This window comes from Jaculus jaculus, chromosome 5 (assembly GCF_020740685.1).
Source record: "Jaculus jaculus isolate mJacJac1 chromosome 5, mJacJac1.mat.Y.cur, whole genome shotgun sequence".
Taxonomy (NCBI): Eukaryota; Metazoa; Chordata; class Mammalia; order Rodentia; family Dipodidae; genus Jaculus; species Jaculus jaculus.
In genome coordinates, this window is record NC_059106.1 from 27249273 (window position 1) to 27264878 (window position 15606).

Genomic DNA, 15606 nt, shown 5'->3' on the forward strand with positions numbered 1-15606 from the left:
TAGTTACACTTTAAAACATTTCAAATTATTAATGAATTTTGTCTTGTTTTAGCACTATTTTCATAGGGAATAAAAAATATATTTATGAATTGAGTCCGCCGTTTGGGACAGGCTTGGATCTGAGTGTTCATGCCTATAATCCACTCTACAGCGTGATGATCACATCAACACAGGAGGGTACAGGGCTCAAGAAGGCTATGCAATGTTCTCCATGTTGCACAACACTATCTGGCAGAGCTATCCATTTGACATGAGCTCCTTTAATTCAAAAAGTGTTGCTTCTCATCCCTTTCGATTCTTATCCATGAAGAAGTTAAAAGGATGGGCTCAACCTGTACACTCACAATTAAACCAGCAGAACCCCTGTGAAGATCTTCAGGTTTTGCATTTTACAGATAAACTTTTTCTGAGTTAAACTATTTGAGCTATTTAAACTATTTCCTAAGTGCCCTAGGACATCACTGCAACTTAACAGATATATTTAGGCAGCATTATTTTGTTAAAAACTCACACATTCTGTTTTTTAGTTCCTTCACAATTCCAGAAAAAAAAAAATGCAGTGCTTAAGCCTGACAGTATATATCTTAGATCTTAGTGCATACTGTTTTGCCTCTGAATTGTAATCTCACTGACTTTGAAAAATAACCCAAGTGAAAATGAAAAGACCATCAGTACATCTGTGCTAACAAACTCTTTAGTAAGGAGGTAGAAGTGACGTTTATAAAAGCAACAAATAAAATAATTTGAACTATGATTTTACTTCACACCATATTGGACATTCAGACTATAAAAATACTAGTAGAAATCAGCCATTTTACAATCATTAAAAATTATGTGTTTGATTAAAACTAAACACAAACAAGTATTGGTAAAATTAGATTGCACTAGAAAAATCTCAACAACAAATCTTCTAGATTTATGTTTATGTTTTCCACAGCTATGCACATTCTGCATTTATGAGTTAAAAATCACAAAAAGAGAAACATCGCTTAGTGTAAATAAAACTCAGCCATAGATACCATGGATACCTTCCTCCTTTATTTTTTATAGATTCATTGCCCAAAATTGGGATGTCTGAGTCAAATTTAGTGATTTTTAGAGGACTCTAAGTGCCATTGTGACATTGCTTATCAAAATCATCCCACAATGTAAGGATGTAAACAATAGATGACTGTTGCAAATAATAGCAAATGTTAGGACCAAAAAAGCAACTATGCCAATGAACTTGGCATATAGTAAGCTTACAACAATAGCTCTCTGTATTGCTATCCATTTCACTTTTGAGAGGGAAAACCATGTAGTTTACACCAGGGTTAAGAGATGGTTTGATTATTTTTGTACAATTTATTTGTATTTCCCTCAAGACTGTAAATATTTTCTTGTGATAATGGCTAAAAAACACTTAAATAAAATGCTGTGCATTTCAAAGAAAAGGAAGAAAAAATAGCAACTATGGAGCTGGGCATGGTGGCACACACCTTTAATCCCAGCACTTGGGAGGCAGAGGTAGAAGGATTGTTATGAGTTCAAGGTCACCCTGAGACCACATAGTGAATTCCAGGTCAGTCTGGCCTAGAGCAAGACCCTACCTCAAGGAAAAGGAAAAAAAAAAAAAAAAAAAAAAAAAAAAAAAAAACTATTCTCTTTCATTGATAGCTAATATATTTTACATACTTGCTGTGTATTTAGATGTCTTTTGCTATAACATAATATATAATAATGCTTATAGGTACACTATTTCATTCAAGAAACCATTCAAAGCAGATGAAGAAGTTATTGTTATTGTATAAGTTATTCTCTTATACATGGTATGTTTGAGGCCATTTGCTGAATCCTTGGATTACCACTGGCAAGCCTTGGCATGGTCCTTTTCTCTGTGTCCTATCTGGCCATGTCTGCATGATGAGGAACGTTATATACACATACCAACAGATTCACCTTTTTAATAGCATTATGTGTAACACAGGACCTCCAGTTAGATATCAATTATATTTTGTTTTTCAAATTCATACATTATAATTGATCCTGTTCTACAATTTAGAATTTTGTTTAGAGTCATATTGATATCAAATACTGCTAATAACCAAGGCATTTCCTTAAGGTATTGAAACAAGTCCTTTTTGTCCCTGGAAGAATGTAAAAAGAAAGAATGTGACAAATTTATGATTTCCTAGCAGAGTCGCTTGTGCTTATCACTGCAGTTCACCCAGGGATAATATGGAAGAGTTTAAGCATAAAACCACTATGTCCACAGTCCATTCCAGCCCAGTCCAGCACAGCACAGCACAACAGAGCCCAGCACAGATAATCACATAAACCTTTCCTGTTTTACTCTATCATATTTTACCTTTCTTTAAAATTCTTTTTTGTTTATTTTTATTTATTTGAGAGCGACACAGAGAGAGAACAAGTGAGAGAGAGTGAGAGAGAATGGGCGCGCCAGGGCTTCCAGCCACTGCAAATGAACCCCAGACATGTGTGCCCCCTTGTGCATCTGGCTAACATGAGTCCTGGGGAATCAGGCCTCAAACCGGGGTCCTTAGGCTTCACAGGCAAGCACTTAACCGCTAAGCCATCTCTCCAGCCCATATTTTACCTTTCTTTGTCACACATTGTTACTATAAGAGTCTTTATAGGAAACAGGCAATGAAACCTTATTTTCTCTCCTTATTTCTCACAAGAAGTGATTTCATTTGTGAAATGATTTTATGTCATTAGTCATAGAAAATTAGAATATCAACATGCTTTGCATGTGTGCTTGTGTGCGTGCATGTGTAGAGTATAATCATGATGAGTCATATGTGCAATAAGTGTTTTATGCATGTGTGCATGATGCATATACTCTTTAAACATGCCTGTGGAGGCCAGAGCAGAACACTGGATATCTTTGTCTTATCGCTCATCTGCATATTTTCTTGAGACTGGGACCCCCTTTCTCTATCTCTTTCTCAACCTAAAGCTGCTGATCCTATTGAGCCCAAGTGTTTGATCTCTGTCCCCTGTGGACTGGGGTTACATATGTACATGGTCACAAACCTTAGACATTGCCAATTTAGTTGCATATCATGTGCAGTCCTATATCCCGTGTAGCTGGTTTGGAAAGATTATTTCTGTGGAATTGATACCTCTCAATATAATGTTTGGGCAAGCCCATTCATATTCTATAAATGTGTTGAACAGTGTGAGCTTTAGAGATAGTGAACATTTGAGTAGCATAAAAAGAAATGTTATTCAGGTCAAAGGAACTGTTGGGTACTTGTAAATAGAGTAAAAGATCTGTAGGCTTTTCTTCTTTTGAGAGTTTAGCATCTCTTCAAAGCTTTAGCTTGACCGTTGGCAAAATTCATTCATATGTGACCAGTGTCTCTACTTGTATTGCTGAGGCACTTAAAAAGTTGAGGAAACCATGACTGGAATTGCTTCATCTCTGAAATGTTTTATACCACGAAGTAGTAAAATATTGGACAAGGCTCATTGCAGGTTGTAACTATGCTTAAGATTATCAGAAAAGAAACAAAGTGAAACTAATTAAAATTAAATTAAACTAATTAAAGTTAAGATCTCTAAAATACTGCCATCTTTATTCCTATATTCTAAAAGTAATATCCACAGTGTTTTCTATGTATGAAAATGGCCCTTTGTCAGATTAAAACTGTCTTTTGCATTGGATCCTTCTTTTATTCACCCTAATGTATAGACAAGATTAATACATTCACTATTAATTCTTTTCACTATGCCTGTATACATCTCATGTGTGCACCATTTATTTGGATTACTTGAAATCCCAATTTCCTCAGCAAGTAGAACACAGGTTTACAACTGTGAGGCTTTGACTGCCTAAGGGATTTCTTGATTTCCTTCCATGACCACTGGATCATCAACTGTGAATTCATCTAACCTTAATACTAAGGAGTTTCAGGTTAGTAGAGTCTATTTCCTCCTTTTCTAACTTGCCTTGGTTCACTCCTCATCTTGTATATTTTATTTGTTTTGATGGCTACACAATCATCCACATCAAGGAACATCCTATGGTCATGTAACATGTCTGATCTATTACCTACACTGTGACTACTTTTTTTTTTTTTTTTTTTTTTGATGTAGAGTCTCGCTCAAGCCCAAGCTGACCTGGAATTCACTATGTTGTCTCAGGGTAGCCTCAAACTCACGGCAATCCTCTTACCTCTGCCTCCCAAGTGCTGGGATTAAAGGCATGTGTCACCATGCCCAGTTCACTATGACTGTTGAAACTCCAAATTGTGCGATTCTTCCTATCCACAAGCTCAACCCCATAGACCTATTAGTAATGGAGTTTATATCAGTGGATATGATACTAAATAAACATGAACGGTTACTCTGGAGATTAGTCACAATGTCCAATATAGTGAAAATGCTTTAAAAGTAGGTATAATCTGTGGTTTAGGAAAATCATGAGGAGAAAAAAAAATCTATGCATGTACAATAAAAATGAATTTTCTTGAGATATTTTATAGTTACTTTTAAATTTATTTATTTATTTATTTTCAAGCAGAGAAAGAGAGAACAAATGGGCATTCTGGAGCCTCTTACCACTGAAAACAAACTCCAGATGCAAGTGCTGCTTTGTGCAACTGGCTCTCATGGGTACTAGGGATTTGAACTCAGTCCATCAGACTTTTTAAGCAAGCACACTTAACTACTGAGTTATCTCTTCAACCCCTGAATATTTTTTTTTAATTTTTATTAGCATTTTCCATGATTATAAAAAATATCCCATGTTAATCCCCCCCACACTTTCTCCTTTGAAATTCCATTCTCCATCATATTACCTCCCTATCACTCTGAATATTTTTACTAGAGGCTTATGTACCTATAGTTAGAGAAGACTGATTGCAGTTATCACATGGTACATTTCTTATCCTTTTTAAAACTTTATTTTTTCAAATATTTATTTGAGAGAGAGATAAAGAGAAAAAGGCAGTCAGAAAGAGAAAGTATAAGTGAGGCAGGGTTTCTGCCATGGAAAACAGCCAACAAACTCCAGAAAGCATGTGCCACTTTGTCCATCTGGCCTTACATGGATATTGGTGAATTGAACCTGGACTGCCAGGCTATGCAATCAAGTGTTATTAACCACTGAGCAGTCCCTCCTGCCCCTATTTAAATTTGAGACAAGGTCTCATGTATCCCTATCTGGCCTCACATTCACTATGTAGCTGAAGCACTTCTTATTTTCCTGTCTCAACCTTCCCAGTACTGGGATGACAGGCCTGCACCAACATGCCCAGTTTATTAGGTGATGCAGATCCAACCCAGAATTCTGTGTGTGTTAGGCAGGCACTCTAGTGACTGAGACACAGCCACATTTCCCTGTTATTTAACTATTGGCTTCAGTTTATGTCATGACCTCCACAAAGTCACAGTGTGCCTAGTTAATCTACTGTTTCAATTGATTTAAAAGAATTAACACAAAGGCAGTTAGTATGTTAAAATGACTTATGATTAAAATAGAAATTCATATAGGCTTTCCAAAACTATGCAGAATTGAAGTCCTACACTATTTTTTTGCATGTGTTATGTATAGTATGCGTGCATGTATGTGTACATGTTTTTAAAATATTTTATGTTTTATCGATTGATTTGAGGGAGAGAAAAAGAAATAGGCAAGGAAAGTGAGAAAGAGAGAGCAAGCACACCAGGTCTTCTAGCAATCATTGCAAATGAACTCCAGATGCATGTGCTCCCTAGGGCATATGGCATACATGGATTCTGGGGAGTTGAACCTGGGTTCTTTGGCTTTGCAGGCAAGCGCCTTAACAGCTAAACTGCCTCTCCAGCCCTGTATACATATTTGTGTGTGTGTGTGTTCGCCAGACAATAACCTCTGTTATTAGGGTTAAAAATGCTAATTTGAAACAAAGTCTCTCATTGGTGTGAAACTCACCAATCAGACTATAGTGGCTTGTCAGCCAGTCCCAGGCATCCTCCTGTCTGTCTCCACATTGTTAGTGCTAAGTTACAGGAATGAGCCACCACACCCAGCATGTTTGTATTGGCACCCAAGGCTTAATGTTTGCAAGGCAATCATCTTTTCCACTGAACTCTCACCCCATCACAAAATCCTATATTATTAATCATGAAAAGTATCTAAATTGTACAGCTTCAAATGATTAAAAACAATCTATGTTTTCTACCGGCAGGGGCAGGTGGCATATTTACTTTACCTACAATAAGAAATATTAAGATAATGAATACTAATCATTGCACTGGTTTACAATCATCTATTAACAGAGGTCTTATTTCATTATTTAATAGTCATAGAACTGGATATAGAAGCAAACAAAAAAGTTAAACCAAGTCTTCACCAGATTGTCTTTCTATTTTGGTATTCTCTCTTGTACCCTCTCTCGTCCGTCTCCAAAATGAACAATAGTAATTCAATATCCTGCATAGTTCCCCACCCAGGCACAGGCACAGCTGCAAGTTGGTTCTGTTTTCTGTGTTCTTTTTTCTTTCCCTAACTACTAGTCAGCACACCCCCTGCTGGCTCCAGGCTAATATTCATTCCACCTTATTAAAAATGTCAATAAAAAGCACATTATAGATGTTTGCACTGTGTTTCTATGCTAATTTAAATGTGAAAGGCATAAAAGGACATGAATGCTAGGGATTAGGTTACATAATTAAATAATCCTTTGAAATTAGCTCTTAGTCCCTTCACATACCTGCTTTCAGAAAAAAAAAAATGTGCCTTTGGAAAAATATCTCAAGTTTATTAAAGTTTTCATCCTAGACTATGCCAAGAGCTCTTCAGATGCTAGCTTTACTTACTTGAAGATCAGGGACTTACCACAGATGGAACGGATACCTGCTGATCTTCATTAATTGTAACAAACTTAATGAATTTTGGTATTCTTGGCTGTTTTCTGAGAGGCAGAAGGGCTTCAAAAATTCTAAGAAAATTGTTCTAATAAAAGTGAACTGCTGGCTGAAGCTATGACTCGTTTGGTAAAGTACTTGAACACAAACATGATGATCTGAGTTTGGGACCCCAAAACCCATGTAGATGCCTGGCATCACAGTTCAGAGCTATAATTCTAATATTGAAGAGACAGAGATGATCTCTGTAGCTTACTGGCTGATTCATCTATCAAGGCTATTGAAGTATGGATTCAGTGAGAGACCTTCCCTTAATAACTAAGGTGGACAATGATAGACTGAGACATCAGATGTCATTTTAGCCCTCAAACATACACTTATGCATATGCATTAGCCCCATACAAATATACATATGCATATACATACCACACATACATACATAAATAAGCAAAAAATTGAAATGTTTGCTTATATTTGAACTCCAATGATGAAGATAAACACCCACAAAACTTGGTCAGTTTAATTTTAGGGTATTTGTGGCATAAGCAACAGTATGTGTATGTGCTAAGATTGTGGAATAATAAAGTGCAAGCTAAAATTTTTGAACTTCTGCTTAATATCATTGTTCTTTAGGCAATGCTATACAAAGTGGAGGATTCTTAATTTCCTTATCATGAAAATGTACTTATAGCATAACTTCTGATTTTTGTTATCCATATGTAAAAATGAAACCAAATCAAATGTCTGCTATAGGTTGATTTTTAACATGCATTATTCTACTTTCCTTTAGAAAGTCTAACTAGCAGTTGCTTATGCATTGTAGACATTTGCATTCTGGAATAGAAGTAACTTGGTGCTATGGTTAAAACTCAAGAAACTGTCTCAAAGTCTTCTTCCTTGTCATTCACCAAAATACTGCCTCCTACTCCTAAAGGCTGAGAACTTCAGTTGTTTAACCCTATGCCCTCATAAAATAGTGTCGGGGATATGGAGAAACTGCAGGAGCAAAGATTTTATACACATTCCTCTCACTATTTTGTAAGAAGAAACTGATCCTCTCCCTTGAATCTTATTTGTATGATCCAGACCATAAAGTAAGCATCAACTATTCACTTCTAAATGAAAATTCAGTAGTGGCAGTAGTAGGCATACTCCGCTCATATTCCTTTCCCAATTTTCTAGTCAATCAAAGAAGTTGGATTTGCTGGTTGAATAGGAAACCACCTGTGTGTAGGACTAGAACCTTGAATAAAGGACCAAGTAACATATAACACCTATCCAACAACACTAACATTAGTCTATGCACAGTCACATTTCTCAATGAAATAATGCTGTCTGACTGCATATTGTGATGTGCAGGTTAGTGGACTTTGATTATTTCCTTTGCATGAGTAAGTTTTATATTATATACTATCCAACTAAATTTTCTTAAGGGATGAAGTGCCACACAAAATGGATGGGCTGGATAAATTGCCCCTTTGGCCTAGATTGATGCCTTGACTATATATACATATACATATGCATATACATTGATACCTTGACCATATGTGTGTGTGTATATATATATATATATATATATATATATATATATATATATATATCAGGATTATTATTTAAGGTATAATTCTACTGAAGATAAGAAAATGCCACAATGAATAAGTGTTAAAGTTCACAATTTATAGGTATGGGAACTAGATCTCAAAAAGACCGTTCTGTATACTACAGGTCTCATACTGAAGTTCACAAGTTATAGGTGTGGGTATATGTCTCAAAGGGAGCCTGCTGTATACTGTAGGTTTCGTACTACAGTGAAATTGATGTTCAATGGAACCTTATCCATCCATAAAGAAAAAATGAAATTTCCAGGAAAAACGCATGGAATTTGAACACATCATATTAATCAAGATAACATAGGATCAGAAAGTCAAACACTTTATATTAACTCATATGTACAGATCCAATCTTATGTTAACTATGTATATCTAGGCAGGAGCAAATGTGTTTAAAGGCCAAGAAACTAGATAAGGGCAATGACTGGAAGAAATGGACCTTAAGCAAGGGGAATGTTAAGGACAACAGAACACATGAGGTATTAAAACAGAAGGAGAAACACTAAGACAGAAAGGATATAGTAGGGAAAGATAGGAGCAGGGAGATGGTGAGGACTGAAAAAGGAAGATAGGGAGAATCAGGCAAAGTGATGTATGCACAAAAGTGCCATAAGGAAATCTTTTATTTTTGTAAGCTAATTTGTAAAAAGTAAAAATAAATATTAAATAATAAAATTCAAATTGATAAATATTTGAATTAATAAAATTTTAATAAATATAAAGAAATCAAAACTTTGACAATTCAAAAATAGATACATACATACATGTAGCATATATATACACATACATACATACATATATACATATATACATATATACCATGAAGCTTTAAGGTCACAGCTTGGACTCAGGATTTCTAGTTTTTTTTTCTCAGAACACTTTTTCAAAAATCTACTACAAATTTGTGTCTCTGGAAATATAAATTATATCACAAAGGATTGGTTAGTGATTTTAGATAATAATTACTTCAGAAATAAACAGAAATGGCTGAAGAAAAGAAATTGACATCTATTTGTGCATGTACTATGTTTGGATTAGTACAAATTTAATTACAGTTCCATTTGAGAAGAAAAACACCCCTGAATATGAATCCAATTGAGAGTGTGGTAGTGTACAATTTGTGGGAGACCTGGAGGCTACAGGACACTTTCCCCATGGGCATTAATATAAATGTCCACTCTGCTGCAAAAGTAGATTTCCCCCCTTCATTATTTTAGACTTGACTGCTAAGGCAAATATACCTGACTTGGCCTAAGCTGAATAAAAAGCTTCATGGCTCAGGGTGAAACAAGTCCCTTTACCACACAGAGACAAAGAATAAATTCATTATTCCACCTGAGCCTTTTCCAGCCCAGAGGCACCCTTAGTCGTCAACCTCAAGGCTCCAACAGCAGTTAGAATATGAGGTATGGAACTCTGAGTCGCATGCTAATTTATATTGCTATCTTAACATTTCAATGTTGCTTTCTTATAATATTTTTAGGTTTGCAAGGACAGATTTGTTCTCATTATTTTTTCTGATTTACTTCACCATGTGATTGGCCATATACTCAGAAGAAGGAAAATAAAATGTAAAATAAATAAAGTTTATATACTCTACTCTCCAGGATTGACAGAATTAACGTTGTAAAAGATGGCTATCCTATGAAAAGTTATCTGCAGATTCAATTCAAATCTCATCAAAATTCGATTGACATTCCTCACAGAGCTAGAAAAATTAATCAAGGAAGTCACATGGAAGCAGAAACGACCACAGATAGCCAGAACAATTCTGAGGAAGAAGGACACAGCAGGGGGTATCACAATGCCTGACTTCACAGTTGGCTACTGGGGAACAGTAATGCAAGCACGGTGTTGGTACCCCGTGACCAATGAAGCAGAATGGAGCGTCTAGAAATTAAGCCACAGTACTTTGCCATTAAATCTTTAATGAAAGAACCAAAAATAATTACAAAAAGACAGCTTATTAAATAAATGGCTGGGAAAACTAGATAGTCATCTGTAGAAGAACAAAATTACATTCCTATCTCCCTTATTGTGCAAATATCAAGTCAAAAGGGATCAAAAACACCAATCTAAGGTAGACCCTATTGCTGAAGACTTCACAGCCTGAGCAGCAAAGTCACTGAGAAATCAAGCTGGTGCTAAGCAGAAAACCTTCTCCCTGTAGAGTAGCCAACTGAAAGCTGGACAAAGCCTCTCTGTATGCAGCCCTATGGGAAAACAGAAGTCATGGGCAGTGAAAAAAGTGGGCATTAGAAGCCTCAAGTTTGGCCAGACAGGCCAAATGACCCACTGAGTTCAATAGTGGCATGCCTGTTCTGGGGTAAAGCTAATTGTACTGAAGGCCAGCTCTAAGGGAGGGAATATATACCTAATACTGAAAACCTAATAAAAAGCCTATGGTAGGGGAGGCATGAGCCTCAGGTTTATAAAGCCTTCTCTTGTCTGGACAAATGTATATATTATTCTTACCAAACTGCCCTGAAAGTACTACAGTTAATGTTCGTATTCATCTATTAATGCTACTCTCACTTCTGGTTAGAGAAGCTTCTCTCTTGAGATGACGAGGACCACTGGAATGACCCAAAAGGCAACATAGTGCTGCAAAGAAGGGATGGAGGAGTGTCCAGCACTGAAACATCTCTATCACACCCTTCATGGTTTAGGGTCCATTGCGGATGAGATGGCAGAAAGAATATAAGAGCTAAAGGAAAGGTACCATGTCTTACAATGCAACTGTTCAGACAGAAATTGGCCTTGATATCCATGACCTCACAGTGCCTAGCAATACCTACACAAGACCCTCATAATAAGAGAAGAAAATGATGACATCAAATTAAGAAAGACTAATGGAGAGAAGAAGGGGATATGATGGAGAGCAGAGTTGTGAAGGGAAAGTAGAGGAAGGGAGGGAAATATCATGGTTCATTGTCTGTAAGTATAGAAGTTGTCAATAAAAAAATTAAAAACCCAATCTAAAACCAGAAAATGCTAAGAGAAAAAATAATTGCAACATTCTTCAGGACAAAGGCATAGGCAAGAATTTTCTGAACAGGACTCCAGTATCACAGTAAATGGCACCAAGATTTAACCAATGGGATTACATGAAATTAAAATATATCTGCACCACAAAAGGAATCATCACTAAAGTCGACAGATGACCTACATAATGGGACAACACATTGACAACCTATGTTTCAGACAGGAGCCTAATAACAGAGTGTAAAAATAACTGAAATAATATAAGCACCGTGAGATTAATTTGCCAATCACCGAATCTGCTAATGAAATGAATATAGCCTTCACAAATTTGAAACACAAATATCTAATAAGTGCTTAATAAAATGTTAATGTCCCTATCTATTAGTGAAATGCAATCACAACTTTGAGGTGTCATCTTATTCAAGTTAGAGCAGCTATCAGCAAGAGAACTCAAAACATGTTAGGGAAAGTCTGGGGAAAATGGAACCTCCCTCCACTGTTGGTAGGAGGGCAAACTAGCACTGATTATGGTCATGAAAATCAGTATGGACACTTCTCAACAAGTTACAAATAGAACTCTCATGCCCTAAGAACTGCACACTACTGTAAAGAAAGTGTTAGACAGCCATGTCATTGAGGATCTATTTACAATACTTAAGAATTGTAAAAAGCCTAGAATCTCAGTGATGGATGAATGGATAAAAAAATAGGCTCTGTATATTTGATGGAATCTTATTTGTCAGTATGGAAATACAAAATTATGAAAATTGCAGGATAATGGATACATCTGGGAAGCATCATATTAAGTGAACTGACTCAAATACAGAAGAATCAAATTTGCATATTGTCTCTTACATGCAGGTCTTAGCTTGTGATATCTATAAATATGTATATGTAGGAAGCAAATATGGTTGCAACCAGTAAAGATAGAAACAACCAAAACTGAATAGAGAGGTGAGCTGGAAGAATAGCTAAAGGGTACAGTGGCATTTAAACTGAAGTAGGAGGGAACACAGGGAAGGAAGGAAATTTGAGGGAACAGAGGTTTTGAGGACAAGAAATATGACAACAATCAATAAAAACAAACTATTTGAAAAAAAATCCCCAAATTAAAATTACCCAAAAGTACTGGTTTTCAAACAAAAAGAAAAAGTAGTCAGTTGTGTTCATACATGGACTCTTCTCTTGTCACGGTGATTTTAACCTACACAATCTCAAAAGTAAGGGAAATAAGGTGGGGAATTTTTATTTTCAATACCCTATCTGGTGAAGGAATTATTTTTTTGTGATATTAAATATATTAGTATCTCTTCTCTTTTAGCATCAAAAAATGTATGTGACCAAACTTACCTTCTAGCTATGCCACCTGATTGATTTAAAACCTATCAAATGAGCCACGTGTGGAATTTCTGAAGGCTGAAATTCCATGTAATGAATGATTCTTCATCTATAAGTCTATTCAAGCAGTGGAATGGAAGTATAGGGGGGAAACAAAGCAGCAATGAAATGTAATACAGCCCAAGGCATCTCTCTCTCTCTCATTCACTCTTTCTCTCTCTCTCCCTCTCTGTGTGCATGCATGTGTGTGTATGTGTGTGCATGTGGGTGTATCAGAAGTTGACATTAGGAACCTTCCTCAGTTACTCTCCACCTTATTCTTTAGACAAGGTCTCTTACTGAGGAAAGAACTCATTGGCTTAGGTACACTAGTTGCCCAGCAAGCCATATAGGGATCATCTTATCTCTTCCTCCCCAATATTAAAATATATAGGCTAGGCATATGTCATAGCACCTAGCTTTGACATGTGTACTGGGCATGGTAACTCATATGTTCGTGTTTCTGCAACAATTGTTTTACCCTCTGAGACTTCTCCCAAGCTCTTCTTTTCTTTTCTTTTTATTAAGAATTGGAATAAAGTTTTTGTGTGGGAAGATGTCTATATTATTTTTAAATATAAATATTTATGACTCCAATTATCCATTTCCTTCATTCCCCATTAGTACTAACTTTTCACTAACAGTGCATCTCCTCAAAATAAGGTTCTCCGCAGGCAAGGATTACACTGTATGTAGCAATACATGAAGACAGCTGCATCTATCAGACTAAAAATTCACAAAACAATTCCAATAAGTTCATATCTATTTGGCTGAACCTAGTTTTTATTATGATTAATATTCTACTGAGGATTTAGCAAATGCCAAAATGTCCCCAGAAGATGGCATCATTTACAACATTGTCTAGGAGGAACAGCTGTTTGCCCCTTGCTAAACTCAAAGGCTCAGTGTGCCTCCAGAAATGTTTACAAATCTTACACTAATGTCTGTTGGTTAAGACTCCAAGTTACTCAAAGAACAGGTGTGTTTGACAGAGAAAATTAAAGCTACAACTGTAAATAGGATTATAAATTGGAAGGAGTTTGTATGCTATACATCAGTCCAACATATGGACATGTGATTACACAGTTTCAATATTTACTGAGTTTGAAGATAATAAACAGTTGTGGACTTCACAGTAACAACTTTCCCTGAGTGACTTCTAACATATTACAAGCACATGTTACTGGTACCAATGACTCATGTTAAATTATTCTGAAAGAAAATGAAGCCATCATCTTTTTCAATATATTTTATTTAATCAAACCATATTTCAGAAATGCGTGGGAACTGTGACAGTGTGGAGGAACATTAAATCTGGTGAGTAAATACGAGTGTTCTCTAGATATCAATTTTCTCTTTATTAATAGCCCGTCATCGTGGCTGGAGAGATGACTCAGATGGTAAGAATATATAAGGCTCTAAGTGAGCCTGACACCACCTGAGTTTGATTTCCCAGCATCCACATAAATATCTTGGCATGACCACACACTTCTATAAGCCCAGTCCAGTCCAGTGGAGAGACTGGAGAATCTCTAGGTCTTTAGAAAATGGCAAGCTCCCAAATCATTGAGAGATACCATCTCATGGAATCACAGAGATTGACAGGAGGGGGGGGGGATACCTGGTATTCTCCTCTATCCTGCCACATGCACATGCATGGGGCACATGCACCTACGTACACACATGAATATGCTGAGCAACACACACACACACACACACACACACACACACACACACACACGTCTTGAGGTAATAGCTGCTCCCTGCAGAATGTCACCCACTTAGCGAAGGATGAAAAAGTATGTATTTTTAACCCTATGCTACAGACTAGTTAGTACCCCCTTAAACAGCTAATAAATAAATAAATAATAAATTCTTACCATGCAGATATTTTATTTCTCTAGATTAGACAAACTAAGAGGTGCTTACAAAATTGAATAGTTTAACTTGAGGGAATAAACTGGAAGTAACATCAATCATAAGCAGAACCAGTAATTAATAAATGTTGACAAACTCATAAAATGAAATATAGCACAGTAGTTAAAAGAAGTGGATAATCATGTACCTAAGTGTTAAATTTTAACCGTAACATTAAATAAGCTGTGAAGTAGAAAATGAAACAATATGATACTATTTCTATATTGATTAACAGCAATCACACAATCCAACATATTTTAGGAATGTAAATATATATGGGAAGAACATGAAATCAGTATTTTAGGGGTGATTCCAAATTAGCAGTTTTTTTATATGCATGATAAGATACAAATACTTTGAGACAAGAAATTACAGGGGTCATGAATTACATCCATGATTCATAAATGATTGAAATAATATTCAAATATTACACACATGTAGAAGATACAAAGCTGAATGAGGGTTCATGGTATTGTTTCTCAACTCTCTACCATGATTAAACTAGCCAGGCAGGCATCTTTCCATTTGGGATTCTTGAAGATGGAAGAGAAAAGCCCGCTCAAGCAAGTGGAAATTTCCAAGTTCCCTCTTCCTCTTTGCAGCCTCCTACTAACAGGGCAAAGCTTGGGTCATCTGAGTTTTGATTGATAAATTGTGATTCAAAGTCTCCTGGGTGTGGTCACTCCTCCACCACTAAAATTTCTGCTAGACAATCCTCCCATGCCCTGGTATCTACTGACAAGCATTTTCAGTTGGAAGTGTTGGTAGAAGAAGGCCATTTACTTACAACTGATAGGATCAGCTTAATTCTTTCCTGCCTAACAAAAAAGTAATGGGGTCACAGGCCCCATTCATTGGACTA